The sequence below is a fragment of the Panulirus ornatus genome, chromosome 3 (assembly GCF_036320965.1).
Source record: "Panulirus ornatus isolate Po-2019 chromosome 3, ASM3632096v1, whole genome shotgun sequence".
Classification (NCBI taxonomy): Eukaryota; Metazoa; Arthropoda; class Malacostraca; order Decapoda; family Palinuridae; genus Panulirus; species Panulirus ornatus.
The window spans coordinates 11,799,260-11,809,634 of NC_092226.1; the positions used below are offsets into that span (position 1 = coordinate 11,799,260).

A 10,375-nucleotide genomic window follows, 5' to 3' on the forward strand; every position below is an offset into this window, starting at 1 on the left:
CAAAACAATGAAATACATTTAAATCCAAGAGGTTAAGTTAGATCTAATTATGTTGCACTTACCACTACATCATGGGAGGAATGGCACTGCATCAACAGGGTGGAACTCATGAAACTTAATTACTTTATAAAAATACATACAGAAAAGCACTAAGCTTATATCAACATATTTCATTAGTCAACTGGGTCTCACAGTTTTACAGTTGCATTTTACCACCCTTACTGCAATATTCTTGAACTCTGTTACTAAGGAAGACCAAAAAGATAAAAATTCTGCCCACCTAATCAATTAACCACACAATATGCAAGCAATCCAAATGAAATTCAGCTTGAGGATCAGTTTAGGGGCACCACAACGTAACTTGTGGTTTGGGAAGAAAAGCATATCAATGAATCCCTTACATTAAGAAGTGATTTAGACTGGGAAATCCAGGGAAGCTAAGATAACATTTAATGACAGAAGGATGGCTATGATCTGTAAAACTGTGGTAAAACAAGGGAAAACCTCTAAATATAAATACCATTGAGAACCTCACCTTAATTTCCTCAGCAACCTAAATGAATGATATATTTGATGCTAATTGAAAAAAGTGTTATTATGTCATTTGCACTCTGCTGTAAGTAATGTTGTTCTCTAAGTATATTTAGTGTTCAGTGAATGGTTTACTTCCTATGACTGACCTATTTCGAGCATGACTGAATACTAAGGTAAATTTTGGCCTCTACATCAAGTTGGGTGAGGTTTTCAAGGGTTCTGTTAATTCTGATGATTCTTCACTTAGTTTTACGACAAATCTTACCACACCACCATGCCTCTTTCACAACTTTTCATTGGAAAACTAATCACACTCCCTTGGTGTAAGTAAATTTCACTTGATTTGTAGAGTCCATGGATGGGTCTTTCATCCAAAGCCATATAGTAATTCTGTAGTGCCCCTTATCTGATATGTTACCATTATTCAAGATATGTTAACGATATTCAATCAGACTAGAGTTACCAAGGTGTATCTCGAATGCAGTATTTACCAAACGACTTGTATCATATAATCATACTCTAATATAATGCACACCAGCTTTACAAAGTCACATAATTCCTGTAATGAGTTCATCTTAAGGTAAGTCACTCTCATCTACTATTCTGAAGTGGGACGAGCAACGTTTGTCAACAAAATACTGGATCTCCAGTGTCCTCCACCACTGGCAAAAAGTACTGGCCTATCCGCACAAGCACGGCAGTGATTTTTCCAGTGCATTATAAATGTCTAAGCTCAGCACGAAATAAGTGACTGTACAAGGTTCTTTGGATTTTGGAGAATGTCCCAAGACTTATTAATTTACCTTCAAGATAATATCTCCATTTCGACCTCCATGACGCTGTCCGTATTTCAAAGTTAACAAACATCATCTTCAGTCGTGTATCATGAGCTTTTCCATCTTTCAATCCAAAACTGTTGAATGACATTACCGTAATGCCTGTGAACAACAAATGAAACAAAATTGGAGAGAGAATTAACTCACCTACCTTGGTGCTACATATATGTACGTCAAAACAACGCCACGGTTTGTTTACACAGTTACCAACTCAAAGTTTCAGATGGCACTTGACAGTGTTGCCAGATCCTTTTCGCCAAATTATCGTACCAAGCTGGTCAAGATTATCGTGCTTTGAGCAAAATTATCGCACAATTATTTTCTTTTCTACGATGGTGTATAATTGCAACTTCAACGTGTATGCAGTAGTGCATAGGCTTACAATAATATACTGCTACTTCAATTTACGTAAATCATTCTCTGCTTTTGAGGTGAAAATTAATATAGGCAATAAATCCCTAAACTTGCTGAATACAACATTTTCTTCACCCACTCTTATCGTGATACATAAATCACAAGAGCTGGATATGTCTGTAATTCATCCACTTGAATGCTGAACTTGGCCTGCTTTAACCGTTTAATTAGGTCCTGTTTGTGAGACTCTGCCATAACACTAACACACACTTTTTAGCACTTTGTCCTTTTCATTTTTTTGTGCAATTGCTGAGTCAGGGAAACAACATTCAAAAACTTCACATAATTGATCAGGCACGCGGAAACTTGAGTTCCATCATAAATAGTCAACTTTATTTCTGCAGCTTTAACAGAATAACTTTTAGTGGTTTCATTAGCTGTACTTACGCTAGCAAATGACTCTATTATAGTTTTTGATGAGGATGGCACACATATTTTCTTGTGCTTTTCACTGTTTCCATGCAACTTATTGGTTGTTATCTGAGCGGTTAGTTCAATATAACTGTTGCAACAAAGATCCTTGTATGGATCTTTCTTTAAAGGTCTCAGCCAAAGAAACTTTCTCCCACTCAAGTCTGTATTTCTGTTCACGTCTTGGTTTTTTCTTCAGTGCACTAGATCCTTTACCTCCCTCCACTTCTTCAGTTTCCATTGCTTCTTAGTCCATACTTGATAGTTAGTATTGCATTTAAGCTTTTGATACTCGGTCTATTTCGAAGCTTTGACTTCACGATGTTCAGCGTTGGAGTGAGGCAATGTCAGCACAGTCAAAGCCAACTCAGAGAGGTCACTGAAAGGATTTTTTTCCTGTTGCATCCCTGGACAAGGTTATTTCAGCCCAGAGTGCTAGGGTGCCACTGTTCTGTTTCCACGATATATGAAGAAGCTTCCTCCACTAAACACCAACATGTGTGAGAATTTCTTCGTTGTCAGTTAAAATTTTTTGCTAATTCCAATATTTCAGGCTTTATGAGTTGCAGGCATTCACTTGCAATCAGTGATGACATTGCAACACTTGGACATTGTTTGGCAAACGTTGACAAAGCTGTTTCACCAACTCCACTACAAACTGTAGGCATCTTCCTCGAACATCCTTTCCATCAGGGATTTTACATTGCGCCATTCCTTTTCAAACTCGTACCCCAAGTACAGATGTGGGTCTAAGTAGTTCTCTACTGAATTTCCGTTTAAGTTTTTGCCTAGAGGGGGGACTTTAGAACTTGTGGAATCGATAAGTTGAATAAGGTCACTTAGCAGGCTGGTTGGATCTGTACCTCCGCTTCAAATTTCTCATTCACACACCGAACTTCTCCAAGAATATGCACCAGGAATATCAGGAGGGCTTTGTTATTCTTGTCATAAAACATGTCATAAAGGATCTTGCCCGTGTAACACTTTTCACCATGTCTTGCCATTTCAGAGAGAGTCTAAGTTGAGCCCACTGCTGCTGTATTCTGACATTTGCTAATTCAGTTCACAGCCATCGAGCCTGGCTTAGCTGTGTCAATTTCAGTGGAGCTTGACCCATCATTAATCAAAGAAAAGATCTCCTTGTACCTTGTTTAACGGATGGCAGAGCGGGGGAACCAATTACAGGTCTCTGATGATAAAAACCCAGGTTCCTAGGGAGACACTCTGCTGCAGCATGAGACACATCCAGCCATCTGTAGAGAATGACGCACTCCAGTGTTGACATCTGACATCACAGAAGCATTGTCGGTGTGGTGTCAGTTGCAACAGGGTTTTATAACTCCAACCCATTATTTTCAAGGACTTGATGGCATCACATATCCCATTAGCATTACAGTCAGTCAGCTCAAAAAGGTCCAAGAAAGTCACCGGATAGCGATGAATTGTTGTGTTCGTTATATGTAATAACCAGCACACACACAACCAGCAATGTTACTGTCCGTCATGGACCACGGTTAGTTGCCACCACCGAGTGTCCGACTGAACCTAAACTAAACGGGGGATTTGAGAAAAGGGAGCCCGAGGAATACATCTGAACAGAAACTGTTCAAAAATTCTTCGAACATGTTCATTTCGATGAAACTGAGTCACGTGCAGTATTTTTATCCTTGATATTTTGATAGGTTTCGATTAAACTTACTAAATCACGATAAAAGAATTTGATCAATGTTTAAATTTCCTCATATACTGAAATAACACTAAGTTTGGACACACACAAATAAACACAAAATGAGCTAAGGCGTTAAATGCGAAATTTAGGCGCTAACCTCTATAAAAAGCGCTAAGTTGGCAACTCTGATTTGTTTCCCTGCAGCGTCAGCCGAACATCACTGACCCGACAGTTTTTTCCCTTAAATTTCATGTAATAACAAACAACATAATTAGTTTAAGTACAAATGAATAAGCATAGATTTAAGATATTTTTCAAGCTAAATGAACATCTTTTAATAAGTTCAACTGTAACCTTTTGATGAAATGTGAATGAAATTTTATGGTTTTGTTTGTATATCGGACTAACGACCCGATATTTACCGCTATTGAAAAAAAAAGAAAAAAGGAAACCTCCATTTCAGCTGCCAGGTTATGGCGAAGGGGATAACTAAAGGTTTTCAACGCCTCCGTGGCTTGCATTCATCAGAAAGCCGAGGACGTCTGACACAACAGGGACAAGCGATCCTGCCGAGCCACTTGACACAACGGGAGAAGAAACGTCGGAAAGTGGAGCGAGGCGCCTCTCTTCTGGACTCACCAGAACCATGGCAGCAGTCTCTTGTGGAGGCTTCTGCGGAAACTCCAAGGTCGAGGTGTGAGACATGGGTGGTGGTAGTTGTTCCAGGGGACATGGGGGTGGAAATAGTACCTGGGGAGAGGAGGATTGGGAATTCCAATCGACAGGGCGGTGGGAGTGGAGGCAGGAGACGGAGTGGTGGGAGGAGAGCCAAGAGACGGGGTGCTGGGTGAAGCAGGGGAAGGGGTAGTGGGAGAAGTGCCAGGGGACTGGTTCTGGTTGGTGGGAGGAGAGCCAGGGGACCGGGTGGTGGGATGATAACCGGGGGAGTGGGTGGTGGGAGAAGTTCCCGGGGAAGGGGTGGTGGAAGTTGGCGAGAACGGAGTAGTGGGAGAAGAGACAGGGGACGGGGTACTGGGAGAATTTCCACGGAACGGGGTACTGGGAGAATTTCCTGGGATGGGATTGGTATAGGAAGTTCTAGAACCTCGTGGGTCACGATTGGAGTTTCCTCTGGAACCTCCTGGGTCACGATTGGAGTTTCCTCTGGAACATCCTGGGTAACGAATGGAGTTTCCTCTGGAAACTCCTGGGTCACGAATGGAGTGTCCTCTGTAACCTCCAGTGTGGTGACTGGTGTGTCCTGTGGAACCTCCAAGATCGAGACAGGAGTTTCCTGTGGAACCTCCAAGGTGGTAATTGGAGTTTCCTGTGGAACCTCCATGGTTGTGTGTTGTTCTACTATTTCATGAGCCTGGGTACAAGTGGAATCAACCACTTGCTGTTGGTGGCGTCGGCGTCCTCGGGGAATTCTTTGGGGTTTGGGTTCCAACAGTTCCCAGAACCTGGGCCTTTCTACATGGCCGAGACTTTCGTCAATTTCGTAATCAACCACTTGTTGCTGTTGGTGGCGTTGCTGTTGGTGGCGTTTCTGTTGGTGGCGTCGACGTCTTCGGGGAATTCTTTGGGGTTTGGGTTCCAACAGTTCACAGAACCTGGGTCTTTCTACATGGCCAATAGTTTCGTCCATTGCTATCTATAATCTCCAACTCTTAACCTTCAGAAGATGAAAAGAACTCATTACAAAGTATATCCTGGATACCTTGGGAAATATAGTGGATTTCAACTCTCAGTTAGTAGTGTAGTTATATTTTTGAAACAAAAATCTCGAAAGATAGACTGAGACTTTCTTAGGTCATTGATGTTTGGTATTGGATCTTTGGGGGCATTGAGGGAGCGATAGCGAAGATAGGAAATGCCTTCTTCTATAGGTAATGTGTATGTGGCAACTCAGACTGGGAATGTATAGATAAATATTTGTTAGATATGTACACTACTGGCGATGTAAAAAGAATACTGCACTAGAAGTATGTTGATTACTAAAGTGACTGTAATCCAGTTGCTATAGTGGAGATATAATCAGGAAGTTATTTGAATCTAGTATTAAAGATACAGAAATGCTGTTACTGTAATCTCAGTGGTAGTGAAGATACCGTGAGGTGGTCACTGCTGTCCAATTGTTCGTGAAGATACAGTAAGGAAGATATTCTAATGCAATTTTATTGATATAGTAATGCCGTTACTATAATCTCAGTGGTAGTGAAGATACAGTGGTATGGTCATTGTAGTGGAGATTTTCGTGTAGATTCATTAAGGAATATATTCTAATCCAGTTTCATGTATATAGTAATGAATTTACTGAAATTTCAGTGGTAGTGAAGATACAGTATGACGATCACTGTTGTCTAGATGTTTATAGTGGAGATACAGTAAGTTATTCTAATGCAGTTTTAAGGATATAGTAATGCAGTTACTGTAATCTCAGTGGTAGTGAAGATACAGTATGAAGGTCACTGTTGTCTAGATGTTTATAGTGGAGGTACAGTAAGTTATTCTAATGCAGTTTTAAGGATATAGTAATGCAGTTACTGTAATCTCAGTGGTAGTGAAGATTCAGTATGAATGTCACTGTTGTCTAGATGTTTATAGTGGAGATACAGTAAGTTATTCTAATGCAGTTTTAAGGATATAGTAATACAGTTACTGTAATCCCAGTGGTAGTGAAGATACAGTATGAAGGTCACTGTTTTCTAGATGTTTATAGTGGAGATACAGTAAGTCATTCTAATGCAGTTTTAAGGATATAGTAATGCAGTTATAGTAATCTCAGTGGTAGTGAAGATACATTAGGACGGTTGCTGTTGTCCAGTTGTTATTAAAGGTACAGTAATGAAGTGGAATGTTATAAAGCTAATAGAGGAAAGAAAATAGATGACAATCTAGTGAAAATAAGACATTACATTGGAAGAAGGTGAAAAAAGGAAAGACTTGGATGTAAGAGTTGAACTATAACTATGAGAAGTTTGATGTAAGAGTTGAAATATAACTATGAGAAGTGAGGAAGGGAGTTGCTGAATCAAAAGAAGGAAGAAAAATGAAAATGGAGAGATTATTTTGAAGAAGATATCAATATGGGAGAAGGCGTAGCAACAGGGCATTAGAAAGGGGACAAATGAAATTGAATGAAGGAAAGATAGCTGGAATGAAGGAAAGATGGTGGTTGATTACGCAATTGACGAAACTAACGGCCATGTAGAAAGGCCCAGGTTCTGGGAACTGTTGGAACCCAAACCCCAAAGAATTCCCCGAGGACGCCGACGCCACCAACAGCAAGTGGTTGATTCCACTTGTACCCAGGCTCATGAAATAGTAGAACAACACACAACCATGGAGGTTCCACAGGAAACTCCAATTACGACCTTGGAGGTTCCACAGGAAACTCCTCTCTCGACCTTGGAGGTTCCACAGGACACACCAGTAACCAAACTGGAGGTTGCAGAGGACACTCCATTCGTGACCCAGGAGGTTCCACAGGAAACTCCATTCGTGACCCAGGAGGTTCCAGAGGAAACTCCAATCGTGACCCACGAGGTTCTAGAACTTCCTGTACCAATCCCATCCCAGGAACTTCTCCCACTACCACGTTACGTGGAAATTCTCCCAGTACCCCGTCCCCTGTCTCTTCTCCCACTAATCCGTTCTCGACAACTTCCACCACCCCTTCCCCGGGAACTTCTCCCACCACCCACTCCCCCGGTTATCATCCCACCACCCGGTCCCCTGGCTCTCCTCCCACCAACCAGAACCAGTCACCTGGCTCTCCTCCCACTACCCCTTCCCCCTGCTTCACCAAGCACCCCGTCTCTTGGCTCTCCTCCCACCACTCCGTCTCCTGCCTCCACTCCCACCACCCTGTCGCTTGGAATTCCCAATCCTCCTCTCCCAAGGTACTATTTCCACCACCACGTCCCCTGGCACAACTACCACCACCCCTGTCTCCCACCTCGACCTTAGAGTTTCCGCAGAAGCCTCCACAAGAGACTGCTGCCATGGATCTGGTGAGTCCAGAAGAGAGGCGCCTCGCTCCACTTTCCGACGTTTCTTCTCCCGTTGTGTCAAGTGGCTCGGCAGGATCGCTTGTCCCTGTTGTGTCAGACGTCCTCGGCTTTCTGATGAATGCCAGCCACGGAGGCGTTGAAAACCTTTAGTTATCCCCTACGCCATAACCTGGCAGCTAAAATGGACGTTTCCTTTTCTTTTTCAATATCGGTAAATATGTGCTGTAGCTGCAGGAGACCGAGAAACTGGACTGAGTCATATACACCCCAGCTGCAGCAAACACAATAAAAGAAAAGACATATCCACCCTTGCTACAGTTTACTAAGTTGGAGTAAGTCATATCTATTTATCTATCTATCTGCCTACCTATCTATCTATCTATCTATCTATCTATCTATCTACCTATCTATAACTCTGATACCTATTCCCTTCAGGAACTCCCATCAAGGGGGTGGCCTTAGCAAAAGTCTCCACTTATCTCTGTCCTTACGTGCCTCTCTCGCATATACCATTCCACACATTCTTCCGCTATTTCTCTTCCACTCTATTTCCCCATGCCAGTCACGGTCTTCCTTTCACACCAACCCCCTTCTCTTTCACTCTGATTCCCCATCTCACTGGTGGTCTTCCTCTCACATCAAAACCTTTCACTTTACTATCACACACTCTCTGTAAACTTCCCATCTTCCATTCCACCCACCAGCCCAAACTAATTCAAAATATGTTTCACCTAGTCTACCACTCCACAATTCATTCCACTGGCATTCCCTGTCATACCAGATCTCTCATACACCCCCTCATTTCTTACTTCACTCCATCTAGTCATACCACACGCCCCTATCATATAGCTTATTTCCACAGCCTAGATTCTTAGTCTATCTGACTCATTCTTTGTACGGATGCTTCTAACAACTTGCCTCCCGTACCATATATAATTAATACCTTCCACGGAGAGTCTCTATGAACTCTATCACATGCCTTCTCCAGATCCATAAACGCTACATACAAATTCATTTGCTTTTCTAAGTATTTCTCACATACATTCTTCAAAGAAAACACCTGATCCACACATTCTCTACCACTTCTGAAACCACACTGTTCTTCCCCAATCTGATGCTCTGTACATACCTTCACCCTCTCAGTCAATACCCTCCAATATAATTTCCTAGGAATACTCAACAAACATACCTCTGTAATTTGAGCACTCACTTTTATCCCCTTTGCCTTTGCACAGTGGCACTTTGCAAGCATTCCGCCAATCCTCAGGCACCTCACCACGAGTCATGCATACATTAAATAACCTTACCAACCAGTCATTAATACAGTTACCCCTTTTTTAATAAAGTCCACTGCAATACCATCCAAACCCGCTGCGTTGCCGGCTTTTCATGTCTGGGTGTAGGGGGACAGCTGTTAGATGGTATGAAAGCCTTGTATAGAGGAACAAATACATTTGTAAGAGTGGATTGAGAGAAGAGAACTAGTTTTGGTATACACTTTGGTATGAGGTGGAGCTGTGTGATGCCACTGTGGCGTTTTAACATAAGTAGAATAATGTAATAATAGATGAAAGCCAAACAAAGATAAGGGGGTATAGGGAGTGAGTGTGGTGGTGAGGTTTGCTGGCAAATGAGAAGCCTCACTGTGGATGTTATTGTGTTGTTGTTAAGTTGGAAGAGTTCCAGAAGTTGTCAGTGCATTTTATGATGTCTTGTAAGCATAGGTCATTGACGGTAGATATGCTGTTTGAAATATAACAGAGCTAAGATATAGTTTTTGCAAAGCCCCATACAGTGACAGAAGAAAGTGTACTTAACTGTGTTATAGATATGGGGGAAGAAAGACTGGAAAAGGTGAGATAATTCAAGTATTTGGGAGCTAATTTTGATGAGTTTGGTGATATGGTAGGAGAGATACAAAAGAGAATAGTAGAGGGTAGAAGAGGTATTAGCTCCCTTAATAGAACAATATAGAGGTGTATGGAAGTGAAGAAAGATTAAGGAACAGCATAGTCCTCTCGACAGTAAACCTCGCATTCGAAACATGTACAAAGAATGAGTCAGATAGACTAAGAATCTAGGCTGTGGAAATGAGCTATATGATAGGAGCGTGTGGTATGACTAGATGGAGTGAAGTAAGAAATGAGTGGGGGGGGGGGGGTGTATGAGAGATCTGGCATGACAGGGAATGCCAATGAAATGAATTGTGGAGTGGTAGACTAGGTGAAACATATTTTGAGGTGGTTTGTGCAGGTGGGTGGAATGTAAGATGGGAAGTTTACAGAGAGGGTGTGATAGTAAAGTGAAAGGGGTTGATGTGAGAGGAAGACCACCAGTGAGATGGGGAATCAGAGTGAAAGAGAAGGGGGTTGGTGTGAAAGGAAACCCGTGACTGGCATGGGGAAATAGAGTGGAAGAGAACCAGCGGAAAAATGTGTGGAATGGTATATGCGAGAGAGGCACGTAAGGACAGAGATAAGTGAAGACTTTTGCTA

General features: G+C 42.0%; 1 protein-coding gene and 1 pseudogene across 1 annotated transcript in view; both read right to left on the reverse strand.

Moving 5' to 3' along the window:
* The window catches only part of LOC139759348 (uncharacterized), an 87,895-nt gene extending 86,352 nt beyond the window's left edge, over positions 1-1,543 (reverse strand). The window contains exon 1 of the mRNA XM_071681475.1: positions 1,522-1,543. The gene's annotated coding sequence lies outside the window, so the exon portion shown is untranslated. The remainder of the gene's footprint in view (positions 1-1,521) is intronic.
* A 322-nt stretch (positions 1,544-1,865) lies between these two features.
* LOC139759361 (uncharacterized) lies at positions 1,866-2,436 on the reverse strand (annotated as a pseudogene).
* Between the last annotated feature and the right edge of the window lie 7,939 nt (positions 2,437-10,375).